The 24,272-nt window shown below is 38.7% G+C and overlaps 1 protein-coding gene and 1 long non-coding RNA gene across 2 annotated transcripts in view; one reads left to right on the forward strand and one right to left on the reverse strand.

The window, feature by feature from the left end:
• The window catches only part of LOC146784506 (zinc metalloproteinase-disintegrin-like VLAIP-B), a 3,216,124-nt gene that overhangs the window by 315,596 nt on the left and 2,876,256 nt on the right, over window positions 1-24,272 (reverse strand). The gene's annotated exons all lie outside the window — the stretch shown is intronic.
• Window positions 7,702-8,842, forward strand: LOC146784507 (uncharacterized). Its single transcript, XR_014970908.1, has 3 exons — window positions 7,702-7,762; window positions 8,266-8,335; window positions 8,426-8,842. It is a non-coding gene; the product is annotated as an uncharacterized LOC146784507 (long non-coding RNA).

Here is a 24,272-nt window from a genome sequence, read left to right on the forward strand (position 1 = left end):
TTTACTGTACCTATGTCTCTGTCTCTAGCAGCATTTGCCGAGGGAAGGAGAGGGGCCTGACACTGTAGGGAAGCTACTGACATTACTGGTCCCAAGGAGTTCAGCGACACTGAGGGAACCAGTGCCTTGGAGGGTGACAGGAGTGCCCTGGAGGAGTTGTTTCCTGAAACACCTACCTCAACATCTTCAGACTCGAACGGTGACTCCTCGGTGTTGGTCGGGCGCATGGAGTTCAACATCTGCTTCTTCGTCCGCCACACCCCGTCCTGTGTCCACCCTCCCTGATTCTCCCCCAAGTGGTATCTGGGCCCGCAGCCCTAAGAAGTGTAGAGTCACCTTCCCACCAGGCACTGCTGCCCCTGTCTCCCCTGCTGTCACAGGTAGTTGCGTTCATGGAGGACATTCATTCGGACGTGGGTGGCCTGCACAGAACTGTCTAGTCTTTGTCCTCCACCATTCCGCAGTCCCAATCTCCAAGTCCTGCTCCTGTCCCTTCCACTACCACACTCCCAGACACCATACACCATCCCCAGAGCGCACTAAAAGCACACACGACCACACCACAACCAGCACATCACAGAACACTCAGAAACATAAGGATAAAAAACAGGCGTCCACATTGCTTACCTCACGTTCCTGCCCCCTCCAAGCGCCATCCCATCCCCACACATGATCCAAAATCCACCCAAACACTTGCCCTGGCTGCCGTGGACCTGGTGCCTGCCACAACTGGCACCACCCCCCTTCAGAGGGCTGGTTTGGCAAAGACTTCCACTTCCACCACCACCACCCCTGTGAAACCCGGAGAAGGGAAAGTACCTCCACAACAGGGTAGGCAGCAGAAAAGTCACCAACATCCCAGGTCTGGCAAATTTCCCCAGGAAGATCTACCACCGCTACCTGCTACACTTTCGGGTAAGAGGGAAGAGGGAGGCTGTTGGGGTCACCTCACTTGTCACTTGTAAAAAGACACTTGGGGGATATTGGATCCCCAAACGATTGAGACCCAGCCCTCCACATGCACCATCAGCCACTGAGCCTACACCAGCATTTATCTGCCTCCCCGTGCAACAACTGCACCAAGTCCAGCCAGACCTCAGACTAGCAAATCCATGGATCCCTCTAGCTCATCCGGTTATCTCCCTCCTAGGTCCAGTCCTCTGACTGGGCCAGACAGTCATCCTCCTCCCAGTTCCACTTCTCCACAATGCTGAAGCCAAGTCCCACTTCGCACCCCAGCCCTCCCTGAGCAGTGTCTGGACTGCCCATTTGATGCCCCTATCCTAGTGAGATTCTCATGGCAGTGGACTGTGTTGTAAGTTTGTTGTGCAAGTTTTAATGCACACGTGCGGGCTCACATTTTGGACTGGGCATTGACTGTGATGTTTTGCACTTTTGATGCAGAGATGGAGTCTATGTAATAAAAAAGATTTATTTTGTGATCTTTGTCACTTGACTTGCTAATGATGCAGTACAATGTATGTGTACTTGTTCATCTGTTCAATGCTCTGAATGACACATTCACATTGGCATGTACTTTCTTTGCTTTGGCAGAGGTTCATAGAGGTTACTGCAACTAATGTACTTATTGACTCAAAGGTCTTATGGGTCCATGATGCTTGTCTGTGATGGTCAACTCCTGTCCTCTTCTTTGTTTTGTTGGGGCTCTATTTTTGTACACATGTCATATTTGAATGATCTACATAAGCAGCAGCAATTTCTATTTACATGATGAGTTCAGGGGAGGAAAGGTTCCATCACATCTGTGGGTTGTATGTTGATGTGTACATACCAGTGTGGATGTGTAGTCATCTTGAGTAGGTATTTCTTCATAGTCACATGGGTACATTAGAATGTGTGCACTTCCGTACTCATACAGTGTGATAGTCCTGCCATTAGCTGAAGTATTGATGTGTATGTACCGTTGAGCATGACCCTTTCACACATGTATGATCCAGTTCATGAATGCATGTTAATTTAAATGATCAGACACCTGCTGGAGTTTTTTGGCACATGTTGGAGTTGTTTACAGAGCAATGTGCAGTGTGTTGGTGTGGCGTTGCAGTCCTAGGGTACACCTACTTGTTGTCCTCATGATTTGTGAGTATGCAGAGTGTGTCACTGCAATGTATGTGTTGTGAGTTTTGGGCCCAACCATGGCTCTTGCTTACCTTTGTTCTCACTGTGCTGACTGGCTCTGGCAAACAAACATTATATGTGACTTTTCACACACATTGATGTCACTTTACACTTTATTTACTCCACTATGTGGTATTCAGAGTCATACCAGCTCCAACAAACCTATTGGATGCCTACACATTGTGAGTTACTCCTCTATGTGTTTTGCTCCATACACTCCTCACCTGTACAATACTACTGCATATACCACTTATGTCCAATATGTTCCACCCCATGCCTTGCCATTGTTTGACCCTGCGCACCACTCCCTAGTGTGACACTATATTGTGGGAGGATGATCTATGTCCAGAACCATTGTGCCCCTCAGCACTGTTTCACAATTTGTTATGTGCTATTTTGTTCTACTTGATTGCAGTCATGGTTGCTCATGTACAGTACAGATGAGTTTCCTGCACAGTCGTCTAGTCAGGTTCCATGCATATGTGTTTGGCTAAGTTGTGCAGCAGCAGGTGATGGCTACAGTGTGTAGGTGTTTCCTGAGGAACTGCTACCCATCTTGTGTGTGAAGTGATCTGTGTGCAGTGATGATTTGTGATGTTAAAGTTCATGGTGGTGAAATCAGATATGTGTGATACTGGTTTTGGTGGTGTTCAAACACTGCTTATTGTGCATGCACTTCTGTCAGTGGATGTTGCATTGTCCTTGCCAGGTGTGAGTCCCCTTGATGTCGATCTGAGATTACTTTGTAATGTTTTCAGATGTGCATATGTTATGTATTTGTTGTTGAGGGATGCAGTCTTTGTCCTGTGTTGGCTCTTTCTGCTGACAGGCCCATGTGTGTGCAATGTTTTAGCATGGCATTGTGTGTGTAGAGTTTGTGTATTTGAATGCATTCAGACGTGTGTTGAATTTGTATTGTGCATTTCTTGTGTGCATGTCACATGCAGCAATGTGGAGTCTTATTTATTGGCTTGTTTTGCATGCACAATTTCGCTATGGCCTCCAATATTTGACTGTCACTTGTCAGAATTGTGCATGTGAATGCATGTGCAACACACTGACACCATACTCACTTTGTAACCGGTGTAGTGTCTAGGACTGTCTTGGCAGATTTGTCTGGATGCACACAGTTAGTGGTTATATTTGTAATTTGTTCACATGTTTTTTGATTGTTTGGGATTGTGCTGTCTGTGCAGTTGGCCAGAGGAGAAATGTTGTCTGTTCCAGGGTGGTCTGGGATCACATTGCGTATCCACTCTTTTGCTGCACATGGCCATGGTTGTTGGACTTATTTTTGTGTGGTTTGTGATACATGTATTTGGCAAATATTTTGAGGTCAGCATTGGATCAAACATCCCTGAGGGAACCGCAGACATTTTTAGGCACACACTAGGGTGTAGCATTAGGTAGCAGGAGCTTATTTTCACCTTCATCAGAGCTTGTCCCAGGTCTAGAGAAGTGAAGGTGGAAGATGGGTAGATGAGGGTTATGTGTGAAGGTCATAGTTGAGTTTGAAAATCAGTGCATGTCACCGTAAGCCATGAGTGTTGTGCTGGTGGTATACACATTTAATTTTAGTTGATACAGATGAGGGGCTGGCCACTCTATGGCTTATGACAGTGTATCTCATTCTGGTGCAATGCATTACTTGCATTGCTGTATAACAGGGATACTGCACAGACATTACTTTCATGCAATTTTAATCTCTGTTCCACCCATGTATTATTTGATGTCCTAAGCTAAGAGCCATATGTGGCACCTCTTGAATTCCATGTACTCCATGCTTTTCCTGCACTGAGCCCTCCACTTTAGAATAGTTTACTTGTTATCATACAGTGATGCTGACCTATGGTTTGTGTATGAGGCAGAGTAAGAGTGTGTGAGCTGTATCAGGGACTTAACATGCAGACTGACCTTTTCTAAGGTTGTTAATCTGCACAGCGACTCTTCATTTCTTCAATTACTCACTTTTATTCACGAGTGGAAGGCCAGAAAGTACTGCTGTCAAGATGGACTCTTCCTGACACTTTGGCATTCATTCAATACTTTATAGTTGGTGCTACCTCTGTTGAGGTTTAGGTATGGTGTGGAGGTGTTCTGTGAAGTGGCAGTGTAGTCAATGTTGTTGATGTACAGGACATACTCACATGGAGTTATTTAGTGCAGCAGTACACCAGTGAGTCAAATGCACACTGGTGCTTACTTTGAGTTTGCTGTTTGAGTCAGAAAATTGCACTGTGTTGCATGGTATGGGCTGTCATCGTGTGGTATGGTCTGCCATTGTATGTGATGAGCCTACCAATGTCTTCTTGGGGTGTGTGCTGAACTGTGATTATGTGGCAGTGGTGTCTCAAATCATATGTCATCTACCTTGTCTCTCTGACTCATGCTACACCTTGTTGGACTACTGTGATATACACATGCACAGCCTGGCTGCTCTGTCCTCCTCTGTTCCACATTGTATGTGGACTGAGACTTATCTGGCTGTAATGATGACTATTGTCCTTTTGAAAGGACTCTTGCCTCATCCCTCACACCTGTTCCTATACAATTGTTGATGATCCTCATGAGATGTCGCTACAATGTGCCTGCACATAACTTGTTGCTGCAGATATGTTGTGCTGAGTGGTGCCTCTTTTTGAAAATGTGTGGGGTGGAGGTTGTAATGAGGATCTTGCTTGCCTGGGACAATGTGCTGGACTCCTACAACATTGCTTGTAAGATTTACGCCCACTTCACCGTTGCGGTGACGTGACCGGAACGACCGGGCTAGATGCCATCATTTCTATGGAGATGGGTGCCCCAATGCAGAGGTGACAATTTACCTACGTGGAAGACATGGGTACTTTAACTGTGGTATATGTCCCTGTCTCCACCAGGGTGTCTGATGTAGACAGGACACGTATTTCTGAGCAACGGCTGTGTGTTGTTGTTGTTCCAGGGTTTTATGCGGGGATATGTTGTGAACTTACCGGTGGTGTTGACTGTGACAGAGTATTATCTGCTGGTAGTGGATCAGGTACCGCAGCGGCAGAGCTTCTACAGCAGGATCAATGACGACCAGATACTGGAAGTGGTGTCTCAGACTCAAGTTTCTAGCTCCACAGTTGTGCTTCTGCCATCTCCGATGAGCTGGTTTTTGTGCTGCGTTCTGATGGGCTGTTTCACGCATCCTGATTTGATTGGCAGTTGGGACATCATTCCACACGGCAGGCTTTCTCTATTGGCTCCCTCTGGAACTGTTGCAGACAATATTTCTTTTGGATCCAGAAACACTGTGACGGATGGAAAAAGGCTATCTTTGCCCATTGTAATATGGCAGTCGCAAGAACCGCCGCAGGAGTAACTAAATGGACGTTTCCCACCACCGAAAGCACTGCAGAGGTGCCTACGACCGCCATTGTCATCAGCCCCTATGTCACTAGTGTTTTTACTCAGTTTAAGGGCATGCAAAGGTTTTTCAAGTTTCCCTTCACCTGTATTAGGAATATGCTATGTTTTATTGATGGCTAATTTTACGGTATCAGTCAAATGATTAAATGTGCTTATGCATACCATTCTATTTGAAGTGCATTCGAGGAGTACTTCCAGAAGAGTATCTCTGTAGTTAATTCTAGCTCTTTTTACTGCTCTTTGGATGAGGTTCTATGTATACCAAGATCTCTGTGCAAGATTGTCAATCAGTTCCGCAGCATGTCTTTTAAACTTATCAAGTTCTATACAGTTCCTCCTGTCTTCTGACTCTGAGAAACTGTCCCACTGGTTGTTGCAAAGTGTGTGTGGGTGGAAACTGTTGCTTTGAGCCATGGATTTCCAAAAAGTTCTCAAACAAGTCCATAAACGACTGTGGATGTTCCTCATACCAATTCTGGTAACACTGATATATAATCAATGGTTGACTTCCCTAAGCACCAGTTGATCTTGGATAGTGTGCACTGAGTCAGGCAATACCCAGTATGTAACTAAATAAAGGAACATCAATGAGATTGAAATTATCATTTTCAACACGGCCATTATCACATTCCATGGTATCAAAGTAAAAAAGGTTGTGACTCTAGAAATCTGTATTTCTTTTCCACACACCTCTCCGTCAGCTTTAAGGAGAAAGATGCTAGGGAAGTGTGCATAGTTATTTATACTAGAACCAAGTATATCACAGGTCATTGGAAAACAGCCTTCTGTAAAGGGTCACTCCAAACTTTTTGCCTTCCTCTTCTTCTTTTGCTGAATTCTTTTTGTTGGCCTTAGAACTCCACCACTACTGACCTGTGCTAAAATGCATGTGTGACTCCTCTAAACCTGATAACATTTGTGTATACACAATTGGCATATTTAGTTTACTTATAAGTCATTTGTGAAGTGGTATACCTTATGCTCAAGGCCTGTATTCTAAATGCTACTAAGGGGCCCACAGCACTCTCTCCAGCCTGCCATTGCAAGGCCTGTGTGTGCATTTTATTGCCACTTAGACTTGGCACTTAAAAGCACTTGCCAAGCCTAAAACTCTCCTCTTATAGCACATAAGTCACCATTTTAGAAATGGTAATTTTACAGTGGACTTTTCTATGTTCTTAACTTAGCTCTGTATACCTTCAGCCTGTCTCCAATACACATCTGGGTGGGTGACAGCTACACTTCGTACATTACCTCTAGATAGCACAAACCCAAGAACCAGTGTGTCTGAGGGATCTCTGACATATTATCGACAGACACATTATCGAACTACACAAATATCGCAACAAATATATCGACATCAAAAATATCGACATTGTATACTTATTTAAAAAACTACACTAATATCGACACTACAATATCGTAATACAATTATATCGATCACACAAATATCGCACACATTAATATCGAAATACTAAATATCGACATAAGTTCATAAATATGACACGTCACAAATATCGATAACCAAAATATAGACATCAATAATATCGTTTTTTTAAATATATCGACAATTCTAATACTAATAAAACCAATACTTTCAACAACATAAAGACAATATTTTACCAAAACATACATTTTCAAATGAGATTCTACTTAAACATAAACATAACATTTATAGCGATCTCTATATTTAACAACATAATAAAAAAAACCTAAAATAATTATCACATTGGCATTTCGAACACATTTAAATAAAATTAGTACACATTATAAACAATCTTTTTATATATAATAATTTAAAACTCTCCTCCTTTAAAACTAAATATACTCTTACTTAGCATTTTCCATAAAAGGAAACCAATTAACTAAAAAAAATTCAAACCATCCAATAGAAAGGCCACATACAGAAAACAACCAATAACATTCAAGAAACAATTTGAAACCACTATATAAACCAATTAAAACAAGTGTTCCACGGTGCCTTAAACCAAAGCATTGAACGAAGAAGAAGCTCTACTAAACAGAAGAAACCTACATCCTATTACTATTCTAAAAACGTAAGTAAATATTCTTTTCTAACTAAACTGCCAAATTAAACTAAAACACTAATTTATCTTTACTCAAATAAATAACTAACTTATATATTCCATCTCTTTATGTTTCCACTACAGATATTACTCCAAACAGCTAAAGAAAATATTGAAGATTGCCAGAAAAGACTCACTAAAAAGTAAGTATACTATCAAAATACTTTATAAAATATTAATTAAATCCTACTCAAACCCCAAAACATCCTAAACCCCTAAACAAATCCATGTTCTCTTTTTTAAATTGTAAAAAACCTGTATAAATTAACACCTATAGTCTATACCACTGGGCATGAGGGTAGGCTCTGTTTGCTTAGTGAGAGGTTAGGCTACTGCATCTTATTTATTAGGCAGGAGGGGCACATAGTAAGAGGGGTAGGAGACGGGGGTACATTGACATATGGTGGGGGAGGGGGGGGTAGAGAACTGGGTGGAAAGGTTGTTCATTCTCCTGAATAATTGGTCTTGATGATAAATGTGTGGTACTTCCGGGACAGATGAAGGTGGGGGAATGTTTTTTGAATTGTTAATTTGTAAAACAATAAAATAAGTTTCTTCAATAAAAATATAGTCTATACCAAACAGCAATACCACCCCACTTAAAAAACTAAACCAACCACAACAATAAATGTTCTTTAACTTTCAGAGACTAAATCAACTAAACAACATTTTTGCGACAAACAACATCTTCATTCAAATACAACAAAAAAGACTTGGTAAGTATATATAAAAAAAATGCTTTTTTGCTAATTTCATATAAAGATATAAAGTACTATAGCATATATTTTCATATACATTTTTTCCAGAATTGTAACACATCACGATGACAGAAGAAGCCCAATTTATAACTTCGCAGAAAGGAAAATTCCTATTGTGTTACATGGGTTACACATACACCCAAGAAAAGCAGACGGACCGAAAAGTGAACTGGAAGTGTACTAAATATTATTCTAACAAATGCTACGGCCGAGCAACAACAAGAGAAACAACTGTACTATATACAAGAGAGCATAACCATCCACCCAATCTCTCTGAAATAGAAGTCAGATCAACTCTTGAAAATATCAAAGAATTAAGCACAGGTTCACAAACTGCTACAAGTGTAATCCTAAAAGAACTATTACCTAGAGTGCCCAAAGAAGCAAGAGGCCAATTACCATCAATTGCTTCTATAAAAAGAACTATTGCTAGGACCAAAAAAGCAACCACGACAACTATACCATCCCCTAAAACTTTTCAAGAGATCATCATTCCACCAGAATTAAGTATCACCCACAATAATGAACCTTTTATTTTTTTTTATAACAAAAGCCCAGAAAAAAGAATCATAATGTTTGCTACTGCAAACAATATAACTAAACTGCAACAATGCCAAACATGGATGATGGATGGCACCTTTACAATATGCCCAAAACCATTCTATCAGCTTTACACAATACACGGTCAATATCACAACACTTCCATACCTTTAATTTATGCACTATTACCTAACAAACAAAACACAACATATAATGAAATGCTAGGAAAAGTAAAACAAGAATCTAATGATTTTTACCCTCAAACAATTATCATAGACTTTGAGCAAGCCATGATAAATTCCATTCTAAAACTGTACCCCCATACAGCTATCCAAGGATGTTACTTCCATCTTAACCAATGTATATGGAGACATTTACAAAAATCTTCACTAAGTGTAGAATACGCCACTAACATAAGTTTTGCACATCAAATAAAACTTCTAACAGCCCTAGCTTATGTACCAACCACAGATGTTGCAGAACATTACAATCTTTTATTAGAAAGTCCATTCTACAAACAAAATGAAGTAAAGTTATCTCCCCTGTTAGATTATTTTGAGGATACCTGGGTGGGGAGACTGCACAGATCAGGCCATAGACGTCAGCCCAAGTTCCAAATACCTTGGTGGAATGTATATGTAAGTACACTCAACCAACAAGCCAAAACTAACAACGCCGTCGAGGGCTGGCATAATGCATTCCTAACTTCTACTGGGAGAACAACTCCAACACTACAAAAACTACTAATTGCCATACAAAAGGAACAAAGTTTCCAAGAATTAAGAATGCAACAATCTGTCCTACAATTAAAACCAAAACAGTCTAGACAAACTACTCAAATGTATAATTACCTACAACAACAGGTACAGCTATACCCATCCACAAGAGGACTTGAGTACTTAAATATAATAGCTCAAACTCTCTTCTAAACCCTTTTCTAAATATTAACCCACAATTCTACTAAAACAACTATCACAACATAAATAATCCACTTTATTATATCACATATTTAATTATGTGGTCTAAAATATATACATGAATTATATGGACATATATTTAGACAACATAATTAAACAAACCAAGTACACAACAACAATATTAAATATATAAGGTTTCGCCACCAACAATAAAAATATTTAAATGAACTTACCTGTGTAGTATCTCCAATGGGATAATAACATTCCTTCCAAATAAATCCAGGGAGTTCAAAATCCATAGTTATCCAAAAAATGACTATCCATTAACCATAAAAATCCCGAAAAATATAAAAAAAGTAAATAACCGCTCCTGGAAACCCGAACAATAAAGGAAGTGTTAAATAAACATTAGTAAACACAACTAATACACACTTCCTTTAAAAAAATAAGGTGTTTGAAACCGACGAAAATATCTTCTCCGTAAAACCTACAAAACAGAAACAAACATTCCCACCCACCCACAAACACACAAAACGCACGTACAAACCTCACTACAAACGTTATTCAAACACTATAAAACTTTAACACACCGAAATACCAAAACACTAACAAAGCCACAAACACGGAACACAACGTTAATTATAAAACCGTATACAAACTATTACTAACACCCTAACTTCTAAAACATCAATCAATACACACTTATTACAACATAACTACTTCCACAAAACACTTAAAACTATGTAAGAATAAAGCAAATAACTCTTACCTTCTCAAACGCGAAACAGCTCCGAACCGCGACCTGGATTCGACCAAAATAACCCAAAACAACAGCGAGCGGTTACAAAATAAAAGAACCAAACAAACATAGGAAGTTTGAAAATTAAAGCAGCACGGTTTTAGGTGAATGCTCAGCCTGGACTTTTCACTTTATCAGTAACGATAATATTGCCCACCTCAAATGGTCAGCTGCTCAAATGACCACCAAGACAACAATTAGCCACAAGTATGAGAGGCAACATATTGGAAGAAATGTAAATTAATGTCAAAATAAACTTTTGTGTTTCGAATCCACACAGTAGTTGAGTATTTGCTTGAATTCCTTTATTCCAAGATTTAGTGAGACCAGATCCGCAGCCAATGCATTTCGCACAAACATGGGATTTTCAAGGCGAGTTTCAACAATAAGAAATATTTACACGTCAAAACGGGGGGTAGTATGACGAAATCGGCAGGACCCAGAGTTCAATCTAGGTAATAGGTCGATAGCTTTAGACAGTTCGTATGGTATATATCAGACATGTTTATTGCAATGATGTAATTATTAAAATATGCGTAATAATAAAGAAAATTTTCTCTCGAATGAATATACATTCCAACAACTATAAAATAAATATTATTTTCCAATCTACTATTTAATTTAAAAATAATTTTGAATTTGCATTCTGATATAACTTCTATGTTTTATCCAACCCAAACTAAAATCTACAGATTTTTTGTCAATTAAATCCAATAAATTTAACTATTCTTATTCAACTCTATAATTAATTCTAATACTTGCTATTTACCAAACTTAATTAACATACTACTCCCACTACATACTGAACTTAATTAATTTACTATTCTCACTCCAACCTATATTTAATTAGGGTAGGTGCTGGACACTGAACTAAATTAATTTACTATTCCCACTCCACTCTATATTTAATTAAGATAAGTGCTGGACACTGAACTTAATTAATTTACTATTCTCACTCCAACCTATATTAAATTAGGGTAGGTGCTGGACACTGAACTAAATTAATTTACTATTCCCACTCCAGTCTATATTAAATTAAAATAAGTGCTGGACACTGAACTTAATTAATTTACTATTCTCACTCCAACCTATATTTAATTAGAGTATGTGCTGGACACTGAACTGAATTCATTTACTATTCCCACTCCGATCTATATTTAATTAAGATAAGTGCTGGACACTGAACTTAATTAATTTACTATTCTCACTCCAAACTATATTAAATTACAGTAGGTGCTGGACAATGAACTTAATTAATTTACTATTCCCACTCCACTCTATATTTAATTAAGATAAGTGCTGGACACTAAACTTAATTAATTTACTATTCTCACTCCAACCTATATTAAATTAGGGTAGGTGCTGGACACTGAACTAAATTAATTTACTATTCCCACTCCAGTCTATATTAAATTAAAATAAGTGCTGGACACTGAACTTAATTAATTTACTATTCTCACTCCAACCTATATTTAATTAGGGTAGGTGCTGGACACTGAACTAAATTAATTTACTATTCCCACTCCACTCTATATTTAATTAAGATAAGTGCTGGACACTGAACTTAATTAATTTACTATTCTCACTCCAACCTATATTAAATTAGGGTAGGTGCTGGACACTGAACTAAATTAATTTACTATTCCCACTCCAGTCTATATTAAATTAAAATAAGTGCTGGACACTGAACTTAATTAATTTACTATTCTCACTCCAACCTATATTTAATTAGAGTATGTGCTGGACACTGAACTGAATTCATTTACTATTCCCACTCCAATCTATATTTAATTAAGATAAGTGCTGGACACTGAACTTAATTAATTTACTATTCTCACTCCAAACTATATTAAATTACAGTAGGTGCTAGACAATGAACTTAATTAATTTACTATTCCCACTCCACTCTATATTTAATTAAGATAAGTGCTGGACACTAAACTTAATTAATTTACTATTCTCACTCCAACCTATATTAAATTAGGGTAGGTGCTGGACACTGAACTAAATTAATTTACTATTCCCACTCCAGTCTATATTAAATTAAAATAAGTGCTGGACACTGAACTTAATTAATTTACTATTCTCACTCCAACCTATATTTAATTAGGGTAGGTGCTGGACACTGAACTAAATTAATTTACTATTCCCACTCCACTCTATATTTAATTAAGATAAGTGCTGGACACTGAACTTAATTAATTTACTATTCTCACTCCAACCTATATTAAATTAGGGTAGGTGCTGGACACTGAACTAAATTAATTTACTATTCCCACTCCAGTCTATATTAAATTAAAATAAGTGCTGGACACTGAACTTAATTAATTTACTATTCTCACTCCAACCTATATTTAATTAGATTATGTGCTGGACACTGAACTGAATTCATTTACTATTCCCACTCCAATCTATATTTAATTAAGATAAGTGCTGGACACTGAACTTAATTAATTTACTATTCTCACTCCAAACTATATTAAATTACAGTAGGTGCTGGACAATGAACTTAATTAATTTACTATTCCCACTCCACTCTATATTTAATTAAGATAAGTGCTGGATACTGAACTTAATTAATTTACTATTCTCACTCCAACCTATATTAAATTAGGGTAGGTGCTGGACACTGAACTAAATTAATTTACTATTCCCACTCCAGTCTATATTAAATTAAAATAAGTGCTGGACACTGAACTTAATTAATTTACTATTCTCACTCCAACCTATATTTAATTAGAGTATGTGCTGGACACTGAACTGAATTCATTTACTATTCCCACTCCAATCTATATTTAATTAAGATAAGTGCTGGACACTGAACTTAATTAATTTACTATTCTCACTCCAAACTATATTAAATTACAGTAGGTGCTGGACAATGAACTTAATTAATTTACAATTCCCACTCCACTCTATATTTAATTAAGATAAGTGCTGGACACTGAACTTAATTAATTTACTATTCTCACTCCAACCTATATTAAATTAGGGTAGGTGCTGGACACTGAACTAAATTAATTTACTATTCCCACTGGACACTGAACTTAATTAATTTACTATTCTCACTCCAACCTATATTTAATTAGAGTATGTGCTGGACACTGAACTGAATTCATTTACTATTCCCACTCCAATCTATATTTAATTAAGATAAGTGCTGGACACTGAACTTAATTAATTTACTATTCTCACTCCAAACTATATTAAATTACAGTAGGTGCTGGACAATGAACTAAATTAATTTACTATTCCCACTCCACTCTATATTTAATTAAGATAAGTGCTGGACACTGAACTTAATTAATTTACTATTCTCACTCCAACCTATATTAAATTAGGGTAGGTGCTGGACACTGAACTAAATTAATTTACTATTCCCACTCCAGTCTATATTAAATTAAAATAAGTGCTGGACACTGAACTTAATTAATTTACTATTCCCACTCCAATCTATATTTAATTAAGATAAGTGCTGGACACTGAACTTAATTAATTTACTATTCCCACTCCACTCTATATTTAATTAAGATAAGTGCTGGACACTGAACTTAATTAATTTACTATTCTCACTCCAACCTATATTAAATTAGGGTAGGTGCTGGACACTGAACTAAATTAATTTACTATTCCCACTCCAGTCTATATTAAATTAAAATAAGTGCTGGACACTGAACTTAATTAATTTACTATTCTCACTCCAACCTATATTTAATTAGAGTATGTGCTGGACACTGAACTGAATTCATTTACTATTCCCACTCCAATCTATATTTAATTAAGATAAGTGCTGGACACTGAACTTATTAATTTACTATTCTCAATCCAAACTATATTAAATTACAGTAGGTGCTGGACAATGAACTTAATTAATTTACTATTCCCACTCCACTCTATATTTAATTAAGATAAGTGCTGGACAATGAACTTAATTAATTTACTATTCTCACTCCAACCTATATTAAATTAGGGTAGGTGCTGGACACTGAACTAAATTAATTTACTTTTCCCACTCCATTCTATATTAAATTAAAATAAGTGCTGGACAGTGAACTTAATAATTTAATACTCTGACTGAAATCTATATTTAATTATGGGATTAGTTAAATTTAAAAATACATTTAAATTTTCTAAATATTAATATTTTTTAAAGTAACAATATATAAACATGTTAAATTAACTTCCCACCCTTATCCCCTATAACCCAACATTCCGCTCCTAAAATTATTTGTAACATTCTAAAAAAAAAAAAAAAATTCTAAATTAATTTGTTAAAAAATTAACAGATATATAAACATTTTTACAACACTTCCCACCCTTATCCCCTATCAACCAACATCCCACTCCGAAATATATTTGTAAAAATCGAAAATTTATTTCATATTTATAAATATTTTTAATAAAAAATTAACAAATATTTATAAACTTCCCACCCTTATCCCCTATAAACCAACATCCCGCTCCTAAAATTTTTTTTAAAATGCAAATTTTAATTTACAATTTCTAAATTTTTTTTTATTTTAAAATTAAATAATATATAAACATCTTTAAAACACTTCCCACCCTTATCCCCTATAAACCAACATCCCGCTCCTAAAATTTTATTTAAAATGCAAATTTTAATTTACAATTTCTAAATTTCTTTTTTTTTTTTAAATTAAATAATATATACAAATTTTTTAAAAACTTCCCACCCTTATCCCCTATAAACCAACATCCCGCTCCTAAAATTTTATTTAAAATGCAAATTTTAAATTACAATTTCAAAATGTTTTTTTTTTTTAAATTAAATAATATATAAACATTTTTAAAACACTTCCCACCCTTATCCCCTATAAACCAACATCCCGCTCCTAAAATGATTTCTAAAATTCTAAATTAAATTTACAATTTCTAAATAAATTTCAAAAAAATTCTAACAATATATAAACATTTTTAATACACTTCCCACCCTTATCCCCTATAAACCAACATCCCGCTCCTAATTTTTTTTATAAAATTCTAAATTTAATGTAGAATTTCTAGAAAATTATTTTTAAATATTTACAAATATATAAAAAAAATTTAAACACTTCCCACCCTTATCCCCTATAAACCAACATCCCGCTCCTAAAATTAAATATACATTTCACATTTTAAATTAAATTTAATAATTAAATTTTACAATATATTACAAAAATAAATTAACTTTTTTAAAACACTCCCCACCCTTATCCCCTATAACCCAACATCCCGCCCCTAAAACAATATAAATATTTCTCATATTACACAATAACGATATTTTCACATATCGATATTATTACGAACGATATTACTTACATCGACATATAAGTAAAAAAAAAAAAACGATATTTTTCACATCGATATTAGCTATTTCGATATTTTGGACATTCGATATTTTTGACTCGATATTTATGTCCCTCGATATTAAAAAGTCGATATATAGACTGCTCACCGTGTCTGAGTACTGAGGGAGGGGCTGACACCCTCATCTAAACGAGTAGTGTCCTGTCATCACTATAGGGCTGATTTACCTCCACAGCTAGTCTGGACCCAGGGATGGGAAGAAAGGGGGATCTGTGCACTTCAAGGGCCGGCTTTGAATTCAGCCTCACTTCAAAGGTACATTTGAGTGTAAGTACTGGGCCTATGACCTCACCAAGCAGTACACCTCTGTACTTGTGAAGAACTCTTAGAAGAAGGACTGCTGTGATGCTACAAGGACTGCCACTCTGTGGGACTGCTGATCTGGGAGAACTGTTTTTCTACTCTGATGAACTGCACGTTGCTTGCTGCCTTCTTCCCTCTGCCCTGCTGAGGTAAAGGAGTGGACCCATCTCCCTTGAACTTAGAATGACTCCAAGGGTTTGCCTGTTCTGATGTCTCAAAGACATCAAATACTTACTACAACTCTGCAGCAGTCCCGAAGCTCCACCATGCATGAGTACTGCCCTGCCAAGTGGTGCCAATCAAGTCCTGGTCCCATGTAAAGTGAACCTTTGCTGTGCAGAACCATTTGAATCAATGTAGTGATAACTTAGCGCTGATCAGAACCGATGCAGTGCCCTTCAACGCAGTAGCTGATTGACGACATTGCTTCAACTGACTGCATGTCTTGATAACGAAGGACAGCACAGCTTGATGGCGATTAAAGGGGCTTGTCGACAAAGACTTCATCGCCTGTGTGGGTTGGAACTGACAGATCAAGCCTTCAACATTGATGCTTGCTCCATCCAATGTACTTTCTTAGTGGGACTTGCGTGAGTCCAGTAGCCTGTCTGCCCTCCAATGCGGCCAGCCTGAACTTTGGAGTTACCCCGGAACAACGCGACCTCATGTCACTCCTAAGTGCTATTTGCTTCTAAGTACTTGAGCTGGCCAGGTTAGAAGTTTGCACTGTGGCCCAGCTAAGAATTTTCTGCAAGGATTTTCAAGTTTCTACAAGAGGATTCACCCAGAAGGTAGAGCTGCAGAAAGCCTTGCGGGCTGGGCCGAGACCCAGGTTGCAGGGGATGACAATCTAGAGGAGGAGCAGGAAATTTCTGAGGAGGAGGATAACCTAATTTTGTAGTCTAATATGGCTCTGGAGCTGCCTGCAGAGGGGGCTAGAAGCCGTGGTTATTCCCAGACCAGGGAGCAGTGTCTCCTCCAAGAACCTGTCCCCGGAGGAGCTGGCAGACAGGAGGTATGAAAGGAAGCTCAAGCTGGAGCTTGCTAAAGTGTAGCAGGCCCAAGAAGAGAGGAGGCTGGCCATGGAGGAGACGAAACTAACCCATGGGCCTAACCTCAAAGAGCTGGAGAGTAGAGCCCTACAAGTGGGATGTGACAACAGCAATGGTGGCAGCATACTTACAGTATCCGCTGGTGAGTCCAGAGCCAGGATATGCAAGGATGTGTGCCCCTGTTATGTGATATGGGATGACATTGACATATGGTTTGCAGCCTATAAAGTGGCTCTTACAGTGCATAAGGTCCTCGAGGAGTTCTGGGATGGTGATAAATGGAAGTATACGCCCAAAGTGGGAAGGTACACACTCCTTACACTAGAGGTAGAGGGCAAGACATGCTTCAGTGCTATAAAGGCCAATCCTAGTCAGTAACTTTTAACTGCCCCTGGGAGGTTTAGGTTTAGATTCAGGGGCAGCCACAAGCTCTCACCATAAACATAGGTAGATTTTCTGGATTATACGAGCAAGGTACTGAAGGGCTAGGTGACGGGCAGCAAGGTTGATGATTATTCAGAACTGGACAACTCAATTTTGAAGGAGAATATGCTTGATACTTGTTTTCCAGAACGGCACCAACACCTGGTTGACAGCAAGTTAACTGGCCCGTACTGAGGAGGCAGATAAGTGGCTCATCACCAGAGCTTCCAGAAAGGTAGCTGAGGGTGACCCTAAAAAGGGTGGTTTAGGTTCCTCCCAACAGAGAGAGAGGGGGTTCCAGAGAGACCCAAACAGGTCCCACTGTATGGGGGAAGGAAAGGGTTCCCATGTCCCTTTTGAGAAGAGAGGGGAAAGTTCTGGTGGGAGGTGACCCAGAGCACCCCATTTCCAACCCCGCTGCTTTGAATGTACCCAACTAGGCATCAAGCAGGGGGACTCAGTCTGTCCAAAGAAGTCACCTATTAGTGGGAACCCTGAAGGGGTGACTAAAGTGGCCTTAGGGAAAGGTAGTCCCCTGGGGCAGGTCATGGTCCATGCCATTATCTCCCTCAGATGGGCGATAGACTCAGAGGGTGGGTAGGTGATCCCTGAGGGAAGGAGCCATCAGTTTCACCAGGTGGAAATGAATAAGGGCTCAATCACTGCTCTGATGATATTGGTGCTAGCAGGTCCATGGCTGTGAAAGAACTAGTCACCCCAGAGGAGTACACTGGCCAGCTATATACGATGACTCCAAACCATGGGCAGGACTAGAGTGTCCCTAGAGTTGGGTGGGGTGGGGTGGGGAGGTGACCCAGAGAAGAGTCATAGTTAGTCCCCATTTGCACATTGACTACATTCTGGGTAATGAGTTGCCCCAAGTGTCAGGAGAACTGAGAGGGACAGCCGCCACAGCAACCCTGACAGTTAAATTTTCTGGGAGTACCACTCCAAACCATAATGGACAGAACTCCAGATGGAGGAGCAGGGGGAGGAAGTACTCACCCCTGACTCCTGTTCAGCCCAAGGGTACATACCCTGGATTGAAGGACCAGTCTCAGGATACCACCCCTGAAATGGTGGAAGGTGGAGTTGAGAAAGATTGTAGGCATCTTGGGCTACTGCTCTGAGAAACCACAGAGAACATGAGACTCTTGGATGGCCTGGTTCTTGACATTAAGTACTGTCAGTGGCCTCTGTTGGTTGCTGTCCCTGTGGACAGAGTTTTCCTTGGGTTGATGAAAGGAGTCAGACCCAAGGGGTGGAATGGGCCAAATAACTTTGTTGGTCATGGTGGTACTGTCAACCTAGTGTGGTGCAGTTGTGAGCAAATTAAGGATAGATGATGCACAGGTAAAGAGAAGGTGTCCGCATGACTCAGCTCAGGAATGTATGATGGGACGAACGCATTTACCAGGCACTCCTAAACAACAGAGTTTTTACAATGCATGTTTTCACTAAGCCCGGGCGGGTAACTATGCTCCACTAGCATAATTTACGTGATTTCACTGATAACCCCTCCGTTGTACATCATGCGAGTGCGCAAGCCGTACAATGTAGGGGTCATCTAAGAATAAGGAAGGTGAGGAGGAGGGAGGAGAGCGGCCATGGTAAAGAGAAGGCAGCCATGGCAAGTAAGCAACTTTTTAATTACTTTATAATTACTTTGGGAGGGGGAGGGCGAGTAGCGGAGCAAAGTTCCATAGAGTTGTTTTCCAACTACGCCTGCTCCGCTCAGAGTTAGTTTTCACCAATAAACACACTACCACATATATCCATAGAGCATCACTAAAGGTGTCATTACCATGCATACCATTATCACGTATCACATCAGCACACATACCGTTACAATGTGCCGTTACAAGCAATGCAGAAAAGCACTTTAATTCACAAAATGTGAAAAAATTAAAATAAGTAAAAAAAAAATAACAATAAACAATTTACAAACTAATATCTTTCAAAACACATTCTACAAATAAATATAATAAATGAAACATGACAAAATACGACTAACATTTAAAAAACATGTTAACAAATACAACGTTTGCAACTTAGTCCTACCTTTATTTCAATCCCATACTTTCACCTTTTCTAAAAAAAAAATGGCTCTCGTTTTACAACAGGAAGTGAAATAAATGTTTTTTTTAATCTACACATACACAATAAAACTCACTGTAAAATGTACATCCCAACACTTTATTTACATTTTTATCTACAGCATCAAATATGTACAAAATGGGCTGACCACTTTTGACATTCACTACTACAGTGATTGCATTCAAGAGCACAATAAAATTATTACAGAAGGAAGCCCTGACTACCACAAACTATACCATCTACCTATCCAAGTAAGTGGAAATTTCACAAGAAAATATTTATATTTGCACTGCCTAGTTATGTGACACATCTATTAATATATATACTCCTAAACTTACAGATTTTGACCATAAATTTAATAAATGTTTGCCTGACAAACACATTCTGGGTTCTTATATTTAAAATGATTGTATATAGAACAATAGTATAGCTTTATTAAACCGTGTTCTTTTAACTCCACTGAATACTTAACTCATGGCAGTTGCTGGACATTAACTAAGGGGCAAAATTAGTATTCTTACTCCATGGGGTAAGTACCTCAGGGCAGGTGCTGGACTGTGACTCGGGGAACAAATTACTATTCTAACTGCACCAAGTGCTCACCTCAAGGCAGGTGCTGGGCAGTTACTAAGGGACAATATTACTATTTAACTCTACCAGGTACTAACCTCAGGGCAGATGCTTTACAGGAACTATGAAGCATATTTACTATACTAACTCCACCAAATATTTAACTCAGAACAGGTGCTAGATACTGACTAGGGAGCAAAATTACTATTCTAACTCCATCAATTACTTACCTCAGAACTGGTGCTGGACAGTGACTTGAGTACACATTTAGTATTTTGAAATTACCAAATATTTAACTAAAACAAAAAGCTCAAATTCATTAAATACATACTTTTCAAAAAATTAACGTGTATTTTGTTCCTTATGAAAACAGATACACCTATGTACAAAACAACCTGAAATAAACAGAACTACAGAACATGTCCTAAATAACAAAAACAGAAATGTTCATGTAAGTATTGCAAATATTAACAGTAAATAATAATAAAAACACCATAAATGCTAAAGTTAATGAATAACTAATAAATTGCTTTTTTTTTTTACAACAGATATCAACAAAATTGAATAAAGAAAAATAAGTAGCAAAAACATAGACACACTTTTTTCTAGTTCTCTTTTTTAACAGAACCAACATTCATGCTTCCTCAGCTAATTAAGCAAAGTATGTAATATCCCGTTGAGGCAACAGACTGCTTAAGTATACTGGCTACCTTTATTGTAAGGACATGTTAAGTGAGCCCAGGTGTCATTGGAGGTGTGTGGAGTACTTTTCGGCCATTCGCACAGGCAAAGTGGTTACTCTGGAAGACACCGTAGTTAAGACAACTGAGCATAACCACTCTGCCTCTGCAATGGAGAAAGAAGTACGTGAAAACATAAAAAAAATTAGAGAACTTGCCTCCACCTTCAATGAACACTGTGGCACAATTCTGAGACAGATATCTGAAATCATTCCCATGCACATAACCAGTAGCATGCCCACAATTCCCAATATGAAGAGAATGGTACAAAGACAAAAACTGGCAAGCAATCCCCATCAAATAACACCACCGACTTGTTATGACATTAACATGCCCCCTGAATTAACTATCACTTTCTCTGAAGAACCCTTTCTACTGCATGACAACGAAAGCCCTAAAAAAAGAATAGTAATACTTATCACAAAACATAACATTTTAACTCTTGAAAATAGTGAAATTTGGATGATTGTGTAAGGGTTTTAGCAGGTTAACAAAAAGGCAGAGAGCGTGAGTGGCTTTGTATCTCACTATTTTTTTCATAGTGGACAATCTCATTATCACGTTTACATTGTTGCTCCTTATTTCTTTTCTTTCCCTTCAGGGTTCTCAGAGATTCTTCTTCTTCTGCCTGCCAGACGGTGTGGTTACCTCGGAAAGAACAGTGACCCTGGTAAGTATTTTTTTGCTCTTCTTCTTATACGGTGTTTTAAGGGTGGGTTAGTGAGTGGGGATATTCACCCTTGAAGAAGTTTCCTCCACCAGTGTGGTAGTGCCCTAATTCAAAATTGTTTCTCTCCTCCCTTATTCCCTGTTAAGCCTTGTTTACCCTTTCCTCCCTTCTCCCTATCATGTCCTGTAGAAGGATTTGTGCCTGGTAAAACAACGCTCCTCCAGGATCGTGGCGAGATAGCTTGCGACACCGTCAGCTTCTTTATGCCTCCTCAACTTCTTCTGGTCAGTCGGGATTGGGCATCTCGTCTGGCCTTTCGTCAGGGAATGATGGGTCTTATCGTCAAAGCTATTCCGACGGGGTTTCTTGTTTGCTCTCAGTTTTGTACGACCCGCATGTGTCCTTGTTCTCTTCTTGCCGTGTCGGCGTTTTCTACTCTGTTCCAATGGTGCCATCCTTCTCTGTTCTTACGGGGTTTAAGAAAAACACCTGGTGGGGATTGATTCTGAGTGGTCCCTCTGTCTCTGTGATGCCGTCAAAGTAAGAGGTACGGGTGTCCTGGTTCTTAAAGGGACCGTCGTCTTTGCTGCGTTTTTCTTCCCGAAGAAGGGTGGTAAGTGGGTGCTGGGGCTAAAAGTAAAGAAGAGGCGTGATATAAGGGGAAAGTGATTGTCGTACCCTTCCTTCTCACACACATCCTGAAGCAGATCCGCCACTTCGTGACAGATGGATGGTACTTTTAAATCAACAACACAACAATTTGCCCAAATGTTCACTATTCACACTAACATAAATAACATAACTCTCCCATTAGTATAATGTTTACTCCCGGAGAAGCAATCCTCACATACACTGAATTATTATCAGTTATAAAATCCAAAACAATGAATAAAAGTTCTAGAAAAGTAAATATTTACATTGAATTATCAATGATTAACACAATTACGAAAATATACCCTACTACCCATATGCAAGGATGCATTTTTCACTTTTCTCAGGCATATTGGCGTAAAATAAAAAAATCATCCTTAGTTAAGGATTACTTATCAAACAGTAAACCTCATTTTGAATTTTAAAAAACTATGTGCCCCTTGCATTCTACCTCCTGACAATGTAGATTAGTACTACACAGCAATTTCTGAGTCACAATATTTTACTCAAATGAAGAGAAATTACCACCACCACTAAATTATTTTGAAGATACACAGATTGGCTATCTAAGCAGGCTGGGTCACAGGAGGAGACCAAGATTTCCAGCTGAATGGTGGAACTGTTACACAACCTTCTTAGAGGGAAGGGCAAAGACTAACAATGCCGTTGAGGGATGGTACAATTTCTTCAGCAAATCAATTAGCAAACATGACCCTAAAGTATATAATTCTGTCCATTTTGAGGAAAAAACAAGGTTTCCAAGAAATTAGACTTGCGCAGCCACTGTCAGGTAGCCTGAATCCATGTCCATTCAAAAAGAATAAAGACATGTCTGAGAGACTGTTAGGTCAAATTCAACAATTTTCATTGATGGTGGCTTCAGACTACCTGGACAGTATTGCATACATATTACATTACTAATACTAAGGGCCTTATTATGACTGTGGCAGTGTGACTGTGGGACGCCACATCAGCGCCATGCTGTCACACTGCCAAAGTCATAATGCGACTGCCTGCCAGTTTCTGACAGGAATCCAGGTCTGGAGGTCCATGGCAGTGCAGTGCTAAGGCTCAGACATGAACCTTAACATGTACTGCAATGGGAATTCCATTGCTTGTTCCTGCAGGGCATGGACTATCAAGTTCATGCCCTGCAGGAACTGGGGGTGCATGCAGAAAACGGGTCACACTATGTACCCCCCTACATGCATCCAATGGGGCAGAGGCACCCAGTCCTGTAGGCCCCGTATGTTTCCTCACTGTCACACTTTTCATGACGGGTTCACCACCATGAAAACTGTGGCAGTGAGGAGAAGGTGCCACAGTGGCACCATCAGCATATTAGGGGCCTCAGACCGCCACAATGGGTTTGGTGGGCCATCAGACTGCCAAACTCAAAACAGGGCTCTAAATAATATTTCCCTAACTTACTTGCCTGTTTAACAACTCTATACAATTCAATTGCCATTTTTAATTTTGTTCACCGAATTATAAAAATGTTTAATTCTTACTTGTAGCTTTCTTCTTTCTTCAACTCTTGGTGACTTTTTAAACAATGTGTCACCAAGAGAAACAGTACTCCAATAATCCAAGTACAAAGTATCATCCACAGATTTTCTTTTTTTTAAAACATGGTTTAAAATGTAAAATCATCACCTGCAACTCAATTATTACAAATGTATGGATTGTGGGTCTAAAAAACACTGAAAAAATGCAAACATAGTTACAAAAGCCAGAAAGAAATCCATACCCCACAAACAAAATAA

The sequence above is a fragment of the Triturus cristatus genome, chromosome 11 (genome assembly GCF_964204655.1).
Source record: "Triturus cristatus chromosome 11, aTriCri1.1, whole genome shotgun sequence".
In the NCBI taxonomy this organism is placed as follows: domain Eukaryota; kingdom Metazoa; phylum Chordata; class Amphibia; order Caudata; family Salamandridae; genus Triturus; species Triturus cristatus.